This window comes from Diceros bicornis, chromosome 6, assembly GCF_020826845.1.
Source record: "Diceros bicornis minor isolate mBicDic1 chromosome 6, mDicBic1.mat.cur, whole genome shotgun sequence".
In the NCBI taxonomy this organism is placed as follows: Eukaryota; Metazoa; Chordata; class Mammalia; order Perissodactyla; family Rhinocerotidae; genus Diceros; species Diceros bicornis.
Genome location: NC_080745.1, coordinates 11,465,202 through 11,488,540, shown reverse-complemented (window position 1 = coordinate 11,488,540; position 23,339 = coordinate 11,465,202). Strand labels below are relative to the sequence as shown.

General features: G+C 39.9%; 1 protein-coding gene across 1 annotated transcript in view; it reads left to right on the top strand.

Moving 5' to 3' along the window:
- LOC131406887 (anthrax toxin receptor-like) overlaps window positions 1–23,339 on the top strand; it is a 60,161-nt gene that overhangs the window by 1,098 nt on the left and 35,724 nt on the right. The gene's annotated exons all lie outside the window — the stretch shown is intronic.

Genomic DNA, 23,339 nt, shown 5'->3' with positions numbered 1-23,339 from the left:
CACCAGGCCAGCCCTGGGTTTTGTTTTGTTTTGTTTTTCACCCAAATGACTTCTGTGATTCTGGCCCTGAGAGAGATTGCTGTGTTGTCTGTTAGGCGTTGTCACAGTGTCACTGCTTAGAAGGTCCTTTGCTTTGTGGCTTTTAAGTGTTTTGCTTCTTTCTTCGACAACCTGGAGACCCACGTTACGGTGTGTGTGCACTTTCACTACAGTTTGGTCTGTCTGGCTGTGGCCCTGGGAAAGCTGGGCTGTGCCTTAGGCACCTTCTGGCCCTCTAAGAAGGAAAGTGGAGGATGGGGGGTCTCCAGGCTTGGAGGGATTGTCTTGGTTCCATTTTAACTCCTGTTGAGCTGAAAATAAACTTTACTTATTCAGTAGTAATGTTACCGAACCAAGTGGGCTCGCCTCCTGGTGAGTTAAATAAGACTCTACAACCAGTGGAAGTTGTCTCACAAAGTAAAGTGTATTTGCAGCAAATAGGAGGCCAAGAGGAATCATTTCCAAAGTCATGGCATCCCCAAACAAAGGAAATCAGGAACTTTTATTTGGTTGGGCAATGAATATCCAAAAGGGAGAGGCGGGTATTCACTTGCACAGGCTCAGTTGGAGAACATACTTCCACGTAATGAGGCCTAAGCTCCTCCCAGAGAGATCTTTGCATTAAAAATAAAGGTCATGGGCATAACTCTTGTGGTGAGGCTTGGTCAGTTTTAGAATGGCTGGTGGTTACATCTCTCTTGAGTGCCTCGCTTGGTCAGTTTAAGGATGGCTGGTGGTTACATCTCCTTACCATACAAAAGAAAAGAAACAACTTGGAAAAATAGTTAATTGCTTCCAAACCCACCTTTGAGTTTCTCTAGGCGCCTACTTGGTGACAGTAACAGTGGTAGGACTGTCAATATGGCTGAAAGGCTTTCAGGTTTATAAAGGCCCTTCACTGTACTTCTATCATCCTCAAAATGATACTGAGCAAGGGTTTGCGGCAAGATAAAATGCCAAGCCGGCGGTGGTAGAGAAAGAACTTTAATAAGCGATAAGCTAGCATATTGGAAGGTGGCGAACTATCGTCCTAAAAAACACATCTTAAAGGCACCTGATTTGGAAATGACTTATATAAGCCAAATGGGGTTGGGGAGGGGGCTTAAGAGTGTCAGGTGATGGACCACTGTAGAATGTTGGGCGCCTCTCCATAGCAGATCTGTTAAAATACAACGTTCCTGAGGAATCTAAGAAAACCTCAGTTACTTCTTTATCTGGGACAGAAGGAACAGTTTGGGCAGAGGACATAAATTTTCTGCTAACAAGTTATTCTTTCTACAGGTTACAGATTAGTTTGCCTACATGGAATTCTAAGCATTTTTCTAAAGCACATTGTGAGAATAAGACGGGGAGGGGAGCATGTGGCCTTGGGGGCTGAAGTTCTAAGTGCCCTCTGCACAGGGGGAATATCTTTAATATTTCTTACAATGAGTAAAGCTTACAGTCGGTCATTTTAGCTTCTCATGCTCCTCTGTGATGCTTAGTCAGGCAGAGGGGCTATCAGCAAGTCCCTCTCTTATCAGTAGTCCTCCTGCTATCCTGCAAGGCAAGCTCAGAAACTTTGGTTACTTTGTTTCCCACGTTAACCTTGTGGGTACAGGCGCAGTTTCATCCTAATCCCGGGAAATGAACTCCTTTGTCCTCTGTGGCAAAAACAGTCCCAGGATGTAGGGTAGGTAAGGTTTTTGCATATGCAATCTCCTGGAAAGGGAGGTCGCTCCTAGAGGTGGGAAGAAGTAGCCCACAGGCTGGTGGTGGTGACAGGACTCGGCTTCCTTGACTGCCCTCATCCAGCATTCCGAGTTGTACAGCCCCCGATCCTCTTATTCTACCTGGAAACTTATGTTGGGGGGATTCATGCCCAGCCCATCAGCCTCTAACAAAGCCCTCAGAGCTGGGAGCCACCCTGCTCACTGGAAGAGAAGTCCCTCCTCACTGTCCAGTGAGGTACTTCTGAGATGCCCTGGGCAGGTCTTGTCTGGTTGATCCTTAGCACAGCCCAGGGGGGTGGTAAGTCCTCTCTTGGGCATTGGGGTTGGGGAATGGTGGGCCTTGTGTGGGGCTGACAGCCTCTTTGGGTCAGTCTTGCCAGAGAGTGGCAGTGAGTCCAAAAGTTCCTCTCAGCTGCCATCCTGTTACAGCACCACCGCCCACACCCCAGTGTCTGCTGTTAGGCCCAGTGTGGGTACAACCCAGCCCTGGGATGGATCAAGGAGGGTTTTGGGTACAGGGGGGATGTGAACTAATATTCGTTGAGCACTTACTAGGTTCCGGGGATGTGCTGAACACTTAGACCTCCCACAGCTTGAGGGAGTAGATTCTACTTCCCTACTTCCGGGTAATGAAACTGAGGCTGGGAGGGGCTAGTGATTTGTTCAATGTCATTCAAAGCTGGTTTGGTGCAAAACATTAGAAGGGAGGCTGCTCCCCTTTCATCTCTCTAAGGAGGGCCTGAGTTCAGAGGAAGAGAAAGTTGCCATTCTGAAGAGGTGACCGTGTTTCCTAGACCAGAAGGTGAGGGGCTCAGGTGGGATGTTCTTTGAGCAGAGGAGGTGTGTGATTGGATAGTGTTCTAAAAGGATCACAGTTGAAGGTCACAAGGGCACAGCCCACTGGGAGACCAGTGAGGGGGCTGGGAGGGATCCAGGAGGAGTGGAGGGTAGTGTGGACCAGTAGGGTAGGGGTGGAGATGATGAGTGGCCAGACTCTTGATCTGTTTTGAAGGTAGAGGCCACAGGATTCCAGACAGATTGGATGGGGGAGGCCAGGTGTGGCCCTAGATGGAGGTGAGGGTCGGAGTGGAAAGCAGCCTCATCACTGTGTCTTCCTCACAACTGTGGGTAAATGTCATCGCTCCTATTTTACAGATGAGGGAAGGAGGCCGCTCAGAGCCAGAGAATGACCCACCAAAGACCTCAGGAAGACATGGAGCCAGAATGGAGACTCTGGAATGTCTGATTCCAAAGCCCATTCCAAAGACTCCAAGGCTGGGTGGGTTCCTGAGAATCTTGGAGCAAAACCAATCTGTCACCTGCAGGAAGCTCTTGAGTGGTTCACTCCCAGCTTATTCACTAGATTCGTTATTCATTTGCTGCTTCAGTAGACTGAATTGGATGAAAAGGAGTGAGCCCTCCCATGTGTCTGCAGTATTGGCCAGTGGCCTTTGAGGGCCAGGGAGGCCCAGGCTGCGGGAGTGGCCTGTGCACAGGCCTGAGCCATGAGGCCCTCAGGTGATCCCAGAGGATCCGAGTGTGAGGAGGAAGGGGGAAAAAGGAGAAAGAGGGAGGGAGATAGGCCGATGGTGGGGTGCTGGGCCCACATTGGAGGTGTGTTCTTCACTTCAAGGGCATTTTGGGGTCAGTGAAAGTAAGGCTTCTATCAGAGGAGAGAGGGATCAGATCTGTGTTTTCCAAAGAGCCCCTTAGCTGCCTTGGGGAGGATGGATTGGAAGGGGGAGGATGGAAGCAGCAGCTGGAGTGACAAGGAGAAGGGACCGAGGAGGTCCCAGGAGCCTAGAGCACAGGTGTCACCAGTGAGAGGAGAGTGGGGAGACAGACTGCGGGGGAGCTCCCACATGAGCAGCACAGGTGGAGGAAGAGGTGCTGGCATAGAGGACAGAAGCAGAGCTTTAAGATCCATCCACGCCAGGGACGTGGCGGCTCTGGGCACTGCCACCCTGGGTGCTCTGGGGATGGGAGAGGAGCTCAAGGCTGCCATTTCTGGTGTTAAAAGATAAACTGAGGCACAGTATAACTTTTAAGAATTTATTTGGGAATACTTTCATTTGAATTGGTCAATTTTGATTGTTAGGAACATTCCACCTACAGGATCCAGAGGCAAGGTTTTTATACAGAAGATGCAGAAGCAAAGCAAAGTAATTATTAGAATGGTTATAGCTTAAGCAGTTGCCTTATTTGGGATAAGCCTATTTTGCTGTTTGTGATGGGTTTGCTTACCTAGGCTACCAAGGCATTAGAGCCACTTCAGTCTAATGGCCTCTTTGTTTTAATACTATAACAGTTCCCCCCTTTTGTTCATTCTCTCCTACACAAGAGATTGACCAACAATTTGGTATGAGCACCACTCTCAGTTACCACTAGGGTTAAGTTCTTCTTGTCTTGTCGTGTTCTTGTCATGAAACTTATAGGTTTGATGTCAAGTCCTTGGAAGAATTGTTTTGCTTTTCATGTCCTGTTCGTCTCATTTCTGTTTGTCCAAGTGTAATGAGACCGTCTGATGTACTGCTGATGGCTGAGAACGTGTAGTTAAGACCCTTGAGAGAACACAGTGCAACAGGGCAACTACAATGATGACTATCAGGAAGATAATACCAACAGACTGAAGTATGTTCCTTAGCCAGGGCCCCATGAACCAAACCATTTGTATCAAATAAACCAAAGAATGTACTTGAAGAGACATCAACTGGTTTTAGCCTAGTGGCTTGTTAATTTTTTATATTTGAGTTTCTTCAACATCAGAGGTGTTGATCCAGGTACAGCAGGAGGTAATTGCTATAGCACAGACTCCTCCTTGTTCAGACAGGTAATCTAAAGCAATTCTATAATCTAAAACCACCTTATTAGCTCAAAATAATCCTTATGCCCAAGAGGCATATTTGGGGGTAGCATATTTTGCTACCATTCATTCACCACCTTTGAAATTTCCCCAAGGAGTCTCATACTCTAGAAGTTGAGTTGGTACATTGCTCCATCTCATTGAACCTCTCTTTTAGTCCTGAGAATAGGTCAGTACACTCAGTCAGTTGTGTCTCATTTCAGGAGGCAGTGTTGCCAGTGGGCTCCCAAAGTTAGGCCTATATGGTGTGGCCAATCAATTATTTAATAAGAGGCATTTCTATGGAAGGAAAAGAAAAAGGTTAATGGTTGGAGGAGACTATAAATAGCTTTGTGAGTCTATAGGGCAGCTAGTTGAGAAGACTTCAGTTATTGGGCTCCTGGATGTTGGGCTTGAAGCATCTTTTGCAGTTTGAGCATCTCTGGTGATGTCTTTGGGTGTTTAAGTGGGCTTTCTGAGTGGCCCACACAGCAGCAGGCACAGAGGTTGTCTGTGCATGAGTTATTGTTATGATTTCTCTGAAGTTTATATCAAGTTGTCCAGCTTCAGTTTGCAGGGCTTTGGGAAAAGGGGAGATTTTGTTCTTGGTGATTCCAAGTCAGAAGAGTGGAAGAAAATTGAAAATGTTAGTTTGGAGAGTTGTAGCCAGATATTGGAAGAAACTAGAAGAATTTAGGATCCAGTCTATTTCACAAGTAGATAACAAAACCTCAAAGACAATGAACAGGACTAGAATCTGATAGCCACAAGGGTGTGTTATAGTTTTCTACTGAAACATAGTTTTTCTATCGACATTTACCCCAATTTTTAGAAAAAATATTCACAGTAAGATTAATTTGTTGGCAAAATGTCTAGTCTCATTAAACTTGGCCTGCACCCCTTGGCATAAGTGTGGCAAGAATAGTGATTTTGGGGGCCGGCCCAGTGTCACAAGCACTTAAGTGCGCGTGCTCTGCTGCAGTGGCCCAGCGTTCGCCAGTTCGGATCCTGGGCGTACACCGATGCACCGCTTGTCAAGCCATGCTGTGGCGGCATCCCATATAAAGTGGAGGAAGATGGGCATGGGTGTTAGCCCAGGGCCAGTCTTCCTCAGCAAAAAAAGAGGAGGATTGGCAGATGTTAGCTCAGGGCCGATCTTCCTCACAAAAAAAAAAGAATAGTGATTTTGTGTATATTGTTGAATATGATATTCCAGCTAACACTTGATATCTAAGAGGATTTATTGTCTCCATAAAGTCCACCTTGGTTTCTTAAAACTGGTAGTAAGGAATCTTAGATGAGATTTTTGAAAGCTTCTTTAGGCTAAGAAGCCAAGCCATGCATCGCGCAATTTTGTCCTGTTACAAGGAGAATAGAAATTATGCAAATACCTATCTTGTCATGAAAAATAAGAATACTCTATAAGATTTTCTGAATACTAGAGGGATCAGATGGAGAAAAAAATATGTTTATAAAAGTATGCTTTACCAAATTGCTGTAAGTTATAGTTAGGTTAAAAGAAAAGAAAAAATGAGGATTCTTGAAATCTGGAAAAAAAAAACCCAGAAGAACCAGCAGTGTTTCAAACAAAGTCGCAAAAATTATAATCATCCTTATCAGTTCATTCAGTCCCATGTAGTTAATTTTTGATTAATGCTTGATCTTCAGTTAGCAGGTTTATGAATCCATCAGTTTCTCCATTTGAGTTCAGAAAATCATTACCCAGTTCGGTGGTATGTTCTAAAAGTTATGAGAAAGCTGTACTTGTCAAAGTTCTTTCCATGAATCTCTTTGAAGAGGAGGCATTTTTGCAAAAACATTAGAGTAAAACAATAACTGTCTGTAAATGTCAAAAGACTTAAAAGTGGCCAAGGTTAAAGATCTGCTGAGAGTTCATTACAATACAATTGACAAGGAAATTTAATTTTTTCTGTGACACAACATTTTAAGATAATAATTAGAATTCTGACTGATAACATTATACCAAGACATCAGATTTCTAGGAATTTCATACAGTTTCTGGAACACTTACATCAATAACATATATCCATACAAACATAACCTAAAAAAGGTTTAGCATGACTTCTTATTTGACAATGCTTCCCACATACTTCAACGTATCAAAAAAGCCTAATTAAATATCTCTCTTTCCTAAGAAGAGAGAACAAATCTTTTGAGATGTTCCAGGGGCCCTCTGGAAAATCCCAAAGTTAGTTCATTATCAAAAAGACTTCATTTTAAATTTGATGGTGGGAAGTTTGTAAAAAAATATCAAAAGGTTTGAACAATTGGTTAAACATGATCTTGGTTATCTGTTCAACCAAAGTGACAAAGCAAACACAGAAATTTACATAGTTGAAAAAAAGCTTAGCTCTTGTAAAAAAAAACCCTTAGCTCTTTTAATAGAAAAGACTCAGTTCTCCAAAATAATCAAAGACTTGGTAAAAACAACATGAAGCACAGGAAATTATTTTGGTAAGACACAAAATCTTTGCTTCTAGATAGATTACCCAAAAGATAAAGAAAAATCTTTCATAATCTCTTACTAAGAGCAGACCAATTGTCCAAGAAAACGTTGTCCTTTTAAGAAATGAAAGAGAATTATGTTTCAATTTTGCATAGGCATACTATTGATATTAAAGCTTGTTTTTAAAATCCTTATAGAAAATTCATTCTATTTTAGCCAGCTTGACCACATAAGATTTCCTAGCCCCTTCCTACTTTCTATTTCCATTTAGTTTTTATCCTTTAATCCCCTTTCTCGTTCTGAAATGACTAGTTATTCTACTTTAGAACAAAATTTTTCCCGTAACAAAAGTGCATTTCCATACCTTATACCTTTTCTTACCAAAAACACATCTTGCTCTCCCTGTATAGAATCATTTCCCTTATCATTTCTAGTAGTTTTAATCACATGTGTTGATTAGAATTATTAACCTGTAGATGCCATAATTTCTTGTGAAAACTAAGAAGTGAGCAATTATGGACTATCTTTTACACCAGAATTCTGTAGAATGACAAATTTATGAATACTCTTCATAATTTCTAGAAGTATATCCTTCCTCGTAGTAAAGTTTTCAAGGTGGCACAAGACACGTTTATTGACAAACCCAAATATCTTTAGTTCCTCTGTAATAAGAAGCCCAAACTAGATAAACCTCTGTTTGGTGATTGATGTTTCAGTATCTTATCTTATTTGGAAATTGTTTGGAAAAGGAAGTCTTGTGCATGCAGTCTTTTGACCCCCAACCAGCCACATGAGAACAGACTTTGGGCCTGGATACTTCCTGACGAAGAGATGAAGAGCCCATACAGCCTGTGTCAGTGTTATCACCTTGTGTGGGTATATCATTCCTTGTTTAACTTTTTAAATACTCTTTTTGTCTGTGTAAAGCATTTGTATCGCATGGTACCTGGCCAACTCGCTGTTGTCTGTCCTCTGTGGGGAGGGGCCAGAGTTCCTTCTACTGTGGCAGGAGAGGGGTGTACTTAGGCTGATTGCCCTGCCTCAGCCATCTAGAGAGACTCACTGGCCATCGGGGACCAGTGCCCCCTACTGAAGCTGATCTTGCTCTGTCTCTTTATGTAAGTAAAGCATTGTTCTATCCAGTGCTTGACTGTTGTGTTTCCCTTGGTGACTCCTATACCAAGATGCAGTGGGCAGAAGTGTTAGAATCCTCCCCTGGGATTGGCAAGTGGTACTCAGTACTCAATTCCCATGGGGTTGGTAAAAGGGAAGGTGGGCTTTGAATTCCTTCTGGAGCACATTTCTGTTCTCATGAAAACTCAATTTGTAAGATGAGGAGAGTTGTTTTTAATTCCTCAGGGAATTGGGTTTCACTCTGAATGATATCAAGGGGCTGATCCACCCATTAACTACATTATCTTCGATTTGCTCCTTTATATCAAAGAAATTTTCTCCACATCCCTACAAGCAATTATTTGCTCTGGTCTTTTGGATACTAGTCATTCTAACAGGTGTGAGGTGATATCTCATTGTGGCTTTGATTAGTGATGTTGAGTACCTTTTCATGTATCTCTTGGCCATTTGAATATCTTCTCTGGAAAAATGTCTCCTCAGGTCCTTTTCCCATTGTTTAGTTGTATTATTTGGTTTTTGTGATTGAGCTATATGAGTTCCTTATATATTTTGGATATTAACCTCTTATCAGATACATGGTTTTCAAATATTTTCTCCCATTCTATAGGTTGTCTTTTCATTTTGTTAATCTTTTCTTTTCCTGTGCAAAGCCTTTTTAGTTTGATGTAGTCCAAGTGGGGCTACAAGTGGGGCTGCAAGTCCAAGTTTATTTTTGCTTTTATTACTTGTGCATTAGATTCATAACTAAAACATCATTGCCAAGATGCTTTTTCCCTATGTTTTCTTCTAGAAATTTTGTTTCAGGTCTTACATTTAAGTCCTTAATCCATTTCGAGTTAATTTTTGTGAGTGATATAAGATAGAGGTCTAGTTTCATTCTTTTGATTGACAATATACAATTTTCCCAGCACTATCTATTGAAGAGATTGTCTTTTCTCTATTGAGTATTCTTAGATCCCTTGTCAAATATTGGTTGACCATACATGCTTGGGTTTATTTCTGGGATTCTCGATTCTGTTCCATTGGTCTATGAGTCTGTTTTTATGCCAGTATCATGCTGTTTTGATTACTATAGCTTTGTAATATAGTTTGAAATCAGAAAGTGTGATGCCTCCAGCTTTGTTCTTGTTTCTCAGGATTGCTTTGGCTATTCGGGGTCTTTTTTGGTTCCACACAAATTTTAGAATTTTTTTTTAATTTCTGTGAAAAATGCTAGTGGAATCTTGATAGGGATTGCATTGAATCTGTAGAAGACTGTGAGTGGTATGGACATTTTAACAATATAAATTATTCCATTCAATAAACACAGAATTTATTTCCGTTTATTTCTGTCTTCTTCAGTTTCTTTCATCAGTATCCTCTAATTTTCAGTGTAAAGATCTTTCACCTCCTTGGTTAAATTTATTCTTAAGTATTTTATTGTTTTTGATGCTATAGTAGGTGGGCCTGTTTTCCTTATTTCTTTTTTATATTACTCATTGTTAGTGTGTAGAAATGCTTCTGATTTTTGTACGCTGATTTTTTATTCTGCCACTTTACTGAATTTGTTGATTAGATCTCAGAGGTTTTTGGTGGAGTCTTTACAATTTTCTAGATATAAAATCATGTCATATGCAAATAGAGCCAGTTTTACTTCTTTCATCCCAATTCTGCTGCTTTTTATTTCTGTCTCTTGCATGATTGCTCTGGCTATGACTTCCAGTACTATGGTGACTATGAATGGTGAGAGTAGACACCTTTGTCTTGTTCCTTATCTTAAAAGAAATGCTCTCACATTTTCACCATTGGGCATGATGTTATCTGTGGGCTTCTCATATATGGCCTTTATTAAGTTGATGTTTGTTCTTTCTCTACCTAATTTCTTGAGTGTTTTCATCATGAATGGGTGTTGAATTTTGTCAAATACTTTTTCTGCATTTATTGAGATGGTTACATAATTTTTCTCTTTTCATACTATTAATGTGATGTATCACATTTATTGATCTTCATATGTTGAACCATCCTTGCATCCCAGGGATGAATCCCACTTGATCGTGGTTAGTGATCCTATTAATGTGTTGCTGGATTTGAATTTGGCTTGTTAATATTGTGTTGAGAATTTTTGTATCGGTATTTATCTGGGATATTGGTCTGTATTTTTCTTTTCTTGTAGTGTCCTTATCTGGCTTTGGTATCAGGGTAATGATGGCCTCATAAAATGAGTTTGGAAGTGTTCCCTCTTCAGTTTTTGGAAGAGTTTGAGAAGGGTCGACATTAATTCTTCCTTAAATGTTTCGTAAAATTCACCAGTAAAGCCATCTGGTCTTGGGCTTTTCTTCGTTGAGAGGCTTTTGATTACTGAGTCAACCTCCTTACTCATTACTCTCTCTTTAGGTTTTGTATTTCTTCCTGATTCAGTCTTGGTAGATTGGATGTTTCTAGGAATTTATCCATTTCTTCTAGGTTGTCCAATTGTTGGCATATAGTTGTTCATGGTAATCTCACATGAAGCTTTCTATTTCTGTGCTGTCACACAGTTGTGTGTTTCCTCTTTCATTTATCATTTTATTGATTTGAGTCTTCTCTTTTTGTTCTTGGGGTTAGTCTAGCTAAAGATTTGTCAATTTTCTTTATCCTTTCAAAGAAACAGCTATTAGTTTTGTTAATCTTTTCTATTGTTTTCCTGTTCTCTATTTGATTTATTTCTGCTCTAATCTTTATTTTTTTTTTCTTCTGCTAACTTTGGGCTTAATTTGCTTTTCTTTTTCTAGTTTCTTCAGGTGTAAAGTTAGATTATTTATTTAAGATCTTTCTTTTTTCTTGATATATGTGTTTATTGCTATAAACTTCCCTCTTAGAACTGCTTTTGCTGCATCCCATAAGTTTTGGTATGTTGTGTTTCCATTTTCATTTGTCTCAAGATACTTTTTTTTCATTTTAATTTTTTTTTGGTCCATTGATTGTCCAAGAATGTGTTGTTTAACTTCCATGTATTTATGAATTTTCTAGTTTTCCTCCTGTTATTGATTACTTGTTTCATATCATTGTGGTCAGAAAAATCTTTGGTATAATTTCAGTGTTCTTTTTTGTTTTGGTGAGAAAGATTAGCCCTGAGCTAACATCTGTTGCCAATCCTCCTCTTTTTGCTTGTGGAAGACTGGCCATGAGCTCACATCTGTGGCAGTCTTTCTCTATTTTGTATGTGGGTTGCTGCCACAGCAGGGCTTGATGAGTGGTGTAGGTCTACGCCCAGAATCCCAACCCTTGAACTCCGGGCTTCTGAAGTGGAAAGTGCCAAATTTAACCACTACACCACCAGGCAAGCCCCTCAGTGTTCTTAAATTTATTAAGACTTTGTGGCCTAACATATGATCAGTCCTGGAAAAGGTTCTATGTGCACTTGACAGGAATGTGTATTCTGCTGCTATTGGATGGAATCTTCTATATATGTCTGTTAAATCCTTTTTGTCTATAGGGTTATTCAAATCTGCTCTTTCCTTATTTATTCTCTGTCTGGATGATCTATCAGTTCTTGAGAGTGGGTATTAAAGACCTCAACTATTATTGTGTTGCTGTTTATTTCCCCTTTTAGTTCTGTTAGCATTTTCTTTATATATTTAGGTGCTCTGATGTTGGGGGCATAAATATATACAATTGTTTTATCTTCTTGATGGATTGACCCCTTTATCATTATATAATGACCTTCTTTGTATCTTTTGACCATTTTTAGCTTAAAGTCTATTTTGTCTGATATAAGTAATAGCTACCACTGCTTTATTTTGGTTACCATTTGCTTGAAATGTGTTTTATCATCCCTTCACTCTCAGTCTATGTGTGTCTTTACAGCTAAAGTGAGTCTCTTGTAGGTGCCATATTGTTGGATCTTGTTGTTGTTGTTGTTGTTTTTTATCCATTAAGCCATTCTATGTCTTTTGATTGAAGAAATTAATCCATTACATTTAAGGTAATTATTGGTGTGTAAGGACTCACTATTGCCATTTCATTCATTGTTTTCTAACTGTAGATCTATTGTTTGTGGCTTCTTATCCTGTTATCTTCTGTTGTGATTTGATGACTTTTTGTAGCAGTATACTTTGACTCTTTTATCATGATTTTTCGTGTAACTACTATAGGTTTCAATGAGGCTTACATAAAATGTATTTATAACATCTATTTTAAGCTGATAACAACCTAAGTTCAATACCGTTCCTAAACTTTGCACTTTTATTTCTTACTGTCTCATTTTAGGTTATTGATATTACAGCTTACGTATTTTTTATATTTTGTATACAATAACAAATTATTGTGGTTATAGTTAAGTTTAATACATTTGTTTTTTAACTTTTTAAAAAAATTTTTATTGATGTCTTAATAGTTTACAACATTGTGAGATTCCAGTTGTATATTATTGTTTGTCAGTCACCGTATAAATGTGCCCCTTCACCCCTTGTGCCCACCCCCCGCCTCCCTTGGCCCTGGTAACCACCAAACTGTTCTCTCTGTTCATGTGTTAGTTTATATTCCACATATGAGAGAGGTCATACAGTGTTTGTCTTTCTCTCTCTGGCTTATTTCACTTAACATAATACCCTCCAGGTCCATCCAAGTTCTTGCAAATGGGACGATTTTGTCTTTTTTTATGGCTGAATAGTATTCCATTGTGTATATATACCAGATCTTCTTTATCCAATCATCTGTTGATGGACACTTGGGTTGCTTACACATGTTGGCTATAGTGAATAATGCTGCAATGAACAAAGGGGTGCATAAGCCTCTTTGGATCGTTGATTTCTAGTTCTTTGGATAAATACCCAGAAGTGGGATGGCTGGATCATAAGGTATTTCTATGTTTAATATTTTGAGGAATCTCCATACTGTTTTCCATAGAGGCTGCACCAGTTTGCATTCCCACCAGCAGTGAATGAGGGTTCCCTTTTCTCCACAGCCTCTCCAACATTTGTTATTTTTTGTCTTGGTGATTATAGCCATGCTCACAGGTGTAAGGTGATATCTTAGTGTAGTTTTGATTTGCATTTCCCTGATGATTAGTGATGTTGAGCATCTTTTCATATGTCTCTTGGCCATCTGTATATCTTCCTTGGAAATATGTCTGTTCGTATCCTGTGCCCATTTTTGATCGTTATTTGTTTTTTTGTTGTTCAGATGTTGTGAGTTCTTTACATATTATGGAGATTAACCCCTTGTCAGATATATGGTTTGCAAATATTTTCTCCCAGCTGGTGGGTTGTCTTTTCATTTTGATCCTGGTTTCGTTTGCCTTGCAGAAGCTCTTTAGTCTAATGGAGTCCCACTTGTTTATTGTTTCTTTTGTTTCCCTTGTCCTAGTGGACATGGAATTCGAGAAGATCCCTTTATGACCAATGACAAATAGTGTACTGCTTACATTTTCTTCCAGGAGTTTTATAGTTTCAGGTCTCACCTTCAGGTCTTTGATCCATTTTGAGTTATTTTTTGTGTATGGCAAAAGCAGATAGTCTACTTTCATTCTTTTGCATGTGGCTGTCCAGTTTTCCCAGCACAATTTATTGAAGAGACTTTCCTTTCTCCATTGTATGTTCTTGGCTCCTTTGTCAAAGATTAGCTGCCCGTAGTGTGAGGTTTTATTGCTGGGGTTTCAATTCTGTTCCATTGATCGGTGTGTCTGTTTTTGTACCAGTACCATGATGTTTTGATTACTATCAGTTTGTAGTATGCTTTGAAGTCAGGGATTGTGATGCCTCCAGCTTTGTTCTTTTTTCTCAAGATTGCTTTAGCTATTTGGGGTCTTTTGTTGCCCCATATGAATTTTAGGTTTCTTTGATCTATTTCTACTGAAGAATGTCATTGGGATTCTGATTGAGATTGCATTGAGTCTGTAGATTGCTTTAGGTAGTGTGGACATTTTAACTATGTTTATTCTTGCGCTCCATGTGCATGGGATATCTTTCCATTTCTTTATGTCATCATCGATTTCTTTCAATAATGTCTTATAGTTTTCATTGCATAGGTCTTTCATCTCCTTGGTTAAATTTATTCCTAGATGTTTATTCTTTTTGTTGCGATTGTAAATGGGATTGTATTCTTGAGTTCTCTTTCTGTTAGTTTGTTGTTAGAGTAAAGAAATGCAACTGATTCTTTAAGTTTATTTTGTACCTTGCAACTTTGCTGTAGTTGTTGATTATTTCTAATAGTTTTCTGATGGATTCTTTAGGGTTTTCTATATATAAAATTATGTCGTCTGCAAACAGCGAGAGTTTCACTTCTTCATTGCCTATTTGGATTCCTTTTATTCCTTTTTCTTGCATAATTGCTCTGGCCAGAACTTCCAGTACTATGTTGAATAATAGTGGCGAGAGTGGGCACCCTTGTCTTGTTAATGTTCTCAGAGGGATAGCTTTCAGTATTTCCCTGTTGAGTATGATGTTGGCTGTGGATTTGTCATATATGGCCTTTATCATGTTGAGGTACTTTCCTTCTATACCCATTTTGTTGAGAGTTTTTATCATAAATGGATGTAGGATCTTGTCAAATGCCTTCTCTGCATTTATTGACGTGATCATATGGTTTTTATTCCTCATTTTTTTAATGTGGTGTATCACATTGATTGATTTGCAGATATTGAACCATCCCTGCATCCCTGGTATAAATCCCACTTAATCATGATGTGTGATCTTTTTAATGTATTGCTGTATTTGGTTTGCCAATATTTTGTTGAGGATTTTTACATCTATGTTCATCAACGATATTGGCCTGTAATTTTCCTTCTTTGTATTGCCCTTGCCTGGCTTTGGTATCGGGGTGATGTTGGCCTCATAGAATGTGTTAGGAAGTGTTCCATCTTCCTCTATTTTCTGGAATAGTTTGAGAAGGATAGGTATTAAATCTTCTTTGAATGTTTGGTAAAATTCTCCAGAGAAGCCATCTGGTCCTGGACACTTGTTTTTTGGAGGTTTTTGATTACTGTTTCAATGTCTTTACTTGTGATTGGTCTATTCAGGTTCTCTATTTCTTCTTGATTCAGTTTTGGGAGGTTGTGTGAGTCTAAGAATTTATCTGTTTCTTCTAGATTGTCCAATTAGTTGAACTACAGTTTGTCATAGTATTCTCTTATAATCTTTTATGTTTCTGTGGTATTCATTATGATTTCTCCTCTTTCATTTCTAATTTTATTTATTTGAGCCTTATCTCTTTTTCTCTTGGTGAATCTGGCTAAGGATTTGTCAATTTTGTTTATTTTCTCGAAGAACCAGCTTTTTGTTTCATTGAATCTTTCTACTGTGTTTTTGGTTTTAATTTCATTTATTTCTGCTCTCATTTTATTATTTCTCTCCTTCTGCTGACTTTGGGCTTTGTTTGTTCTTCTTTTTCTAATTCTGTTAGGTGTAGTTTAAGATTGCTTATTTGGAATTTTTCTTGTTTGTTAAGGTGGGCCTGTATTGCTCTGAATTTCCCTCTCACGACCACTTTTGCTGCATCCCACATGAGTTGGTATGGTGTGTTTTCATTTTCATTTGTCGCCAGGTATTCTTTGATTTCTCCTTTAGTTTCTTCAATCATCCATTGGTGTTCAGTAGCATGTTGTTTAGTCTCCACATCTTTGTTATTTTCCCAGTTTTTTTCTCATAGTTGATTTCTAGTTTCATAGCATTATGGTCAGAAAAGATGCTTGTTATGATTTCAGTCTTCTTAAATTTATAGAGGTTTGCCTTGTTTCCCAACATATGGTCTATCGTTGAGAATGTTCCATGAGTGCTTGAGAAGAAAGTGTCATCTGTTCTTTTTGGATGAAGTGCTCTATATATATCTATTAAGTCCATCTGGTTTAGTTTTTTGTTTAAGTTCACTATTTCTTTATTGACTTTCTGTCTGGATGATCTGTGCATTGATGTAAGTGGGGTGTTAAGGTCCCCTACTATTATTGTGCTGTTGTTAATATTTCCTTTTAGGTTTGTTAATAGCTGCTTTGTGTACTTTGGTTCTCCTGTGTTGGGTGCATATATGTTTATAAGTGTTATGTTTTCTTGGTGGAGTGTTCCTTTTATCATTATATATTGCCCCTCTTTGTCTCTCATTACCTTTTATATCTTGAAGTCTACTTTGTCTGATACAAATATGGCAACAACTGCTTTCTTTTGTTTGCCATTAGCTTGAAATATCATCTTCCATCCCTTCACTCTGAACCTGTGTTTGTCTTTTGTTATGAGAGGTTCGGGGATTCGATTGGAGACGTAAAAGAAACTTTCCACTCCAAACAAATGGACTGAAGGTATATTTTATTATATAGAGGATAGTAAAGGCGATAGTCCGCGAACAGATCCAAATAGGTCATAAGAGGGAAAAAGCACCAGCTCGACTGGAAAGGGAAAACATCCACATCGGCTGAGATAGCAGCAGATTCAAATAGGTCATATAATAAGAGGGAAAAACATCAGATCGATCGGAAAGGGAAACACCAGATCGACTGAAGGGAAATGACACAAATCAACCAGAAAGAGAAACACCAGGTTGACCAAAAGAGAACACATCGGATCAATTACTTCACAATAAATCAATTACTCACAACATCCACACCCCAGTGCCGGGAGAGTCCTGTCAATCGACACGGCTGGGCAAGGATCACACATCCTGGGCAAGGCGTCCCTTCCACAGGTGGAACTCTCACCGGGTCTCAGTCTCCAGCAGTTTATATAAGCAGTTACAGAGTTTACAGAGCAAGCATCTAGTGTTCCCATGCACAAATGGTTATCAGTGGCATATGTGCACTGAGCCCCTTGGCTAATGTCCCAGGCCAGTAATTGTGTACGTGCATTGTTCTCTTTGGTTATCGTCTTAGCCCGGTACAGATGGCCAGTCCATCCCGTGCTACAACGCTCCGAGAGCCTTGAAATGTTACAACTTGCAACTGTCTCTGTGGGAGAAAGGCCAGTTCCCGGGAAAAGGCCAGTTCCCACCACACAGAAAGCAGCTTTATATTTCTTTGTGTGCTGGTGGCTGTAGGTCAGTGGAGCGGCCAAACATGGCTGTACTCATGTTAAGACATCTTTAGAACTGAGATGTGTTTCCTGGAGGCAGCAAAGTGTTGGGTCTTGTTTTTTAATCCATCCAGCCACTCTGTGTCTTTTGATTGTATGTATTGAATGTAAATTCAATCCATTTACATTTAGAGTGATTACTGATATATGAGGGCTTAACGCTGCCCTTTTATCTCTTGTTTTTCAGTTGTTATGTATTTCCCTTGTTTCTCATCCCATGTATTTTGGACTGCTAATTCAGTTTGGTGGCTCTCTGTGATGGTTTTCTCAGTTCTCACCTTGTTTATCATTTGTGTCTTTGTTCTGATTTTTTGTTTAGTGATTACCATGTGGTTTGTATAAAAGGTCTCATAGATGAGATAGTCCAGTCCCTGATAGCCTCGTGTTCCCTTAGTCTAAGCAGGTTTCATCCCTTTCCTCTTCCCCTTCTAAGTTGTTGTTGTCACAACTTATTCCGTTGTGTGTTGTAAATTTGTGGTTAAAATGAAGTGATGATATTTATTTTTGATGTTTTCCTTCCCTTTATCTTTAGAGTTGTAATCAAGTGTTTGCTGAGCTGCTCTGACAGAGAGCTGCAGGTTCTGGTTTTGTCTGCCTGTTTATCTGCTTGCTCCAGGCTTTGTAAACCCTTTCTTCCTTTTTTTTTCAGGTATGAGGGCCTTCTTGATCAAATCTTGTAGTGGGGGTCTTTTGGCAGTGAACTCCCTCAGGTTTTTTTTATCTGGGAAAGTTTTTATTTCTCCATCATATCTGAAGGATATTTTCACTGGATATAGTATTCTTGGCAGAAAGTTTTTGTCTTTCAAAATTTTGCATGTATTATTCCACTCTCCTAGCCTGTAAGGTTTCTGGTGAAAAATCCACTGAAAGCCTGACAGGGCTTCCTTTATAGGTTATTCTCATTTGCCTTGCTGCCCCTTAATATTTTTTCTTTATCGTTGACTTTTGCCAGATTTACTAACATACACCTTGGAGAAGCTCTTTTTACATTGATGTAATTAGGAGTCCTGTTGGCTTCTTATACGTGTAATTCCAGCTCCTTCTCCAGGTTTGGGAAGTTCTCAGTTATTATTTCTTTGAACAAGCTCTCTGCTCCTTTTTCCCTCTCTTCTCCCTCTGGAATACCTATCATCCTTATGTTGCACTTTCTAATTGAGTCAGATATTTCTTGGAGAATTTCTTCATTTCTTTTTAGTCTAAGTTCTCTCTCCTTCTCCATCTGAAGCATTTCTGTGTTCCTATCCTCCAGATTGCTAAATCTGTTCCCCATATTATCAGCCCTGTTGTTTAAGGACTCCAGATTTTTCTTTATTGTATCCATTGTGTTTTTCATCTCTAACAATTCTGTTTGGTTTTTCTTTATAGTTTCAATCTCTTTTATGAAGAATTCCCTCTGTACAGTAATTTGGTTCCTGATTTCATTGAACTATCTTTCAGAATTCTCTTGTAGCTCATTGAGTTTTCTCATGATGACTGTCTTCAATTCTTTGTCATTTAGATCGTAGATTTCCATGCCTTCAGGATTGATTTCTGGGTGTTTGTCTTTTTCCTTCTGGTCTGGAGTACTAATATATTTCTTTATACCATTTGATGGAGTGGATTTGTGCCGGCACATGGAGTGATAGTTTCTGGACTCAGGTTCCATCTGCTGCCACTTGGGTGGGGAGGGGCAGGAGCTGTGTAGTCTGAGCCCACTGCCACGATCCCTGTCAGGTGTGGCTGTCCGAGCCTGGGTCACTTCTTGGGATCTCAGCAGCCCTGTGGGGTGTCCCACCAAATGGGGAAGTAGTCACGTGGGGGGGCTCTCTGCTACTGCCACCTGCTCCCACAGACCCACAGAGCTGTGCCCCCTGCTTCTGGGCCACAGCGGTACTATGGGTGTTCACAACAGCTGGGAGCTTATTTGCCCAGACTGGGATCTCAGCCGCCCTCTGCTCCTAGGTCGCACTAGCTGTTGTGCTTGGTGGGTGGGAATTCCCCTCCGGGATGGAGCCAAAGGCACTCCCTGGGACCGGGTAGGATCGTGGATTCTCCCACCAGATGAGAGAGTGATCGCTCGGGGGGCTCAGGGCTACTGCCGCCTGCTCTCAGGGTCCCGCCGAGACACGCTTCCCCCATTTGGGGCTGCAGCCGTACTGTGGGTGTTCACGGCAGCCAGGAGCTTGTTCGCTGGAACTGGGATCTCAGCCACCCTCTGCTCCTAGGTCGTACCAGCCGTTGTGCTTGGTGAGCGAGGCCTCCCCTCTGGAACTGAGCCAAAGCCTCTCCCTGGGACCACAGTGGGGTTTTGGTTTCTCCCATTAGATGAGAGTGATCACACAGGGGCTTGGGGTCACTACTGCCCACTCTCACAGTCCTACTGAGACACGCTTCCCCTCTTTGGGGCCGCAGCAGTACTATGGGTGTTCATGGCAGCTGGGAGCTTGTTCGCCTTAGTGGCAGCTCAGCTGCCTTCTGCTTCTAGGTAGCACTGTCCTTTGTGTTGCTGGGCAGGGCTTCCCCACTGGGTCCAAGCCTGTGCCACTCTCTGTGGGCTGCATGGCCCTGAGGGCTCCCCCATTAGACGGGGAAGTGATCACACAGGAGGCTCAGGGCTGCCATCACCTGTTTCCACAGTCGCGCTGAGGTATGGTCCCACCCTCAGGGCCACAGCAGTGCTGTGATCGCTCTAGTTGGGAAAGCAGTCGCACACGTGCGCTGGGCTGCCTGGGGACCAGAGGGTGCTCGCCTATCTCCACCACCTCCTGGGGCAGGGGGGTTAGTCCATCCACCTTCAGATATACAGATTCTTGGGTCTCGGAGGCGTCCTGGTGTGCTGTGAGGGTATCCTCCACTGATCAATGAATGTCGTTTTAGTTGAGGTTCGAAGTGGGAGAGACACAGGGAATAGCTCACTCTGCCATGTTGCTGAAATCACCTCTTGTTTTTTAACTTTTAAACTAGAGTTGTGAGTGAATTATGCAGCACTATTATAATATTAGAGAATCTGATTTTGGCAATATATCTACCATTACCAGTGGGTTTTCCACCTACATTCATGTTTTTATGATATTAATCAGGATCCTTTCATTTCTGCTAGAAGAACACCCTATAGCATTTCTTATAAGGCAAGTCTAGTGATGATGAACTCTCACATTTTGTTTGTTCAGGAAAGTCTTTATCTCGACTTCATTTCTGAAGGAGAGCATTGCTCGGTATACCATTCTTGGTTGACAGGTTTTTTCTTTCATTGTTTTGAATGCATCATCCCATTCTCTCCTGGCCTGAAAAATTTCTGTTGCTGTGTCTTCTGATAATATTATGATAGAGTCTCTTCTATATGCTGTTTTGTTTTTCTCTTGCTGCGTTAAAAATTCTCTCTTTGTGTTTGACCTTTTAAAGTTAAATTTAATGTGTCTCAGTGTAGCACTTTTCCAGTTCAACCTATCTGGGATCCATTGGGCCTCCTGAACGTCTGTTTCTTTCCCCATGTTTTCATGGGGAGCTTTCAGCCATTGTTGCTTTAAATTTACTTTCTGTCCCTTTCTCTTTCTCTTCTCCTTCTAGGATTCCCATAATGCATATATTGCTTCCTTTGATGATTTCTCATAAGTCCTGTGGGCTTTCCTCCCTCTTTTTCATTCCTTTTTCTTTTTGCTCCTCCAGATGGTTTCAAATGCCCTATCTTCTGGTTCACTTATACTTTCTTCTGCTTGATTGAATCTCTTATTGAAGCTCTCTATTGAATTCTTCAGTGCAGTATTTGTACTCTTCAGCTCTAGGAATTCTGTATGGTTTACTTTTATGGTTTCTATTTCTTTGTTGAATGATTTCCATCATTTTAAATTTGTTAAGACTTGTTTTGTGGCCTGACATGTAATCTATCCTGGAGAATATTTCACATGCACTTTAGGAAAATGTGCATTTTGCTATTGTCACGTGGAGTATTCTCTGCATACTGGTTAGGTACAATTGTTTTATAGTGTTCTTCATGTCCTCTATTCCCTTATTTCTCTATTTGCTTATATTTTGTTTTTCTATCCATTGCTGAAAGTAGACTGTTGAAGTCTCCAACTTTATTGTAGTGCTTTCTATTTCTGTCCATGTTAGCTTTATAAATTCTGGAGCTCTCATGTTTGGTGCATATCTGTTTATAATTGTTTTATTTTCTTGATGAATTGACCCTTTAATGAATATATAATGTCCTTTGCCTTTTATAACAATTTTTTACTTAAAGTCTGTTTTGTCTAATGTAGTTGCCCTAGATCTCTCTGGATTTCTATTTGCACTGAATATATTTCCTTACTTTCATTTTCAACTTATTTGTGTCTTTACATCTAAAATGAGTCTCTCGTAGACAGCAAACACTTAGATCTTTTATTTTAATCCATTCTGCTGATCTATTACTTTTGTCTGGAAAGTCTAATTAATTTACATTTAAAGTAATTACTATATGGAAGGACTTCTGCCATTTTACTCTTTGTTTTCTGTATGCATTCTAGTTTTGTTGTTTCTTATTTTCTCCATTTCTGCCTACTTCTGTGTTTACTAGATTTTTTTTGTAGTGACAGGATTTTATTCCCTTTTTATTTCCTTTGTGTATATTCTATTATAGATATTTTCTTCATGATTATATGGGCATTAGCTGTAACATGCTAAAGTTATAACAATATAATTAGAATTGATACCATCTTAACTTCAATTGTGTACAAAACTGTACTCCAATACTGCTGCAACCCCACTTTGTGTTACCAATGTCACAAATTGCATCTATACACATTGTGTGCCCAATGGCATAGATTTATAGTGAATTTAATGCATATCTTTTAAATTCTGTAGACAATAAAAAGTTCAGTTAGAAGCCAAGATTACAATAATCCTAGCTTTTATATTTACTCTTGTATTTATCTTTATTAGAAATATTTTTATGTTCATATGAGAGTTCACGTTATTGTCTAGTGTCCTATTTTAACCTGAATGACTCCCTTTACCATTTCTTGTAGGTCAGATACTGTGGAATTGAACTCCCTCAGCTTTCATCTATCTGTGCATATGTTAATTTCTCCCTCATTTATGAAGGACAGTTTTGCAGAATTTGGCATTCTCACTTGACTGCTTTTTTCCCCAGCACTTTAAATATATCCTGTTCTACCTTCTGGCCTCCAAGGATTCTGATGAGATAATGTTATTGAAGACTACTTGTATGACACATCTCTTCTCTTTTCCCTGCTCAAGATTCTCTCTTTGTCTTTGTCTTTTAACAGTTTGATTATAATGTGTCTTGATGTGGGGCTCTTCAGTTTGTTGCAGTGGGAGTTGAGGTTCTTGGACTTGTTGATTCATATATTTCATCCAATTTTGGATGTTTTTGACTGTTATTTAGTCAAACAATGTTTCTTTTCCTTACACTTATCTTCTTCTAGGACTTCCACAAGGTATATATAGAGCTGCTTGATGATGTCCCACAGGTCCCTTAGACTCTGATGACTTTTCTTCATTGTTTTTCCTTTCTGCTCCTGTCACTCGATAATGTCAATTGTCATATCCTTAACTTGGCTGATTTTTTTGTTCTGCCTGCTCAACTCTGCTAATGAATTTTTCAATTCAGTTATTGCACTTTTCATCTCCAGAATTTCTGTTTGTTTTTTTAATAATTTATGTCTCTTTTTTGGTACACTCATTTTTTTAATTTATCACTTTCCTGATTTTCTTTAATTTTTTGTCGTTTTAGCTTACCTCGGAGGTATATTCAAGATAGTTGCTTTTAGGTCTTTTTCTCTACTAAGTCTGATGCCTTGGATTCCTCAGGGATAGTTTCTGCAGATTTAATTAGTTCCTTTTAATGAGATGTGTCCTCCTATTTCTTTGTATATTTTGTGATTTCTTTTATTGAAAATGGGTTTGTTTGTTTTTTGTGTGTGTGTGTGAGGAGGAGTAGCCCTGAGCTAGCATCCAATGCCAATCCTCCTCTTTTTTTTTGCTGAGGAAGACTGGCCCTGGGCTAACACCCATGCTCATCTTCCCCTACTTTATATGGGATGCTGCCACAGCATGGCTTAAGAAGTGGCGCGTCGGTGCACGTTGGGGATCCAAACTGGCGAACCCCGGGCCGCCGCAGCAGAGCGTGCACACTTAATCGCTTGCGCCACTGGGCT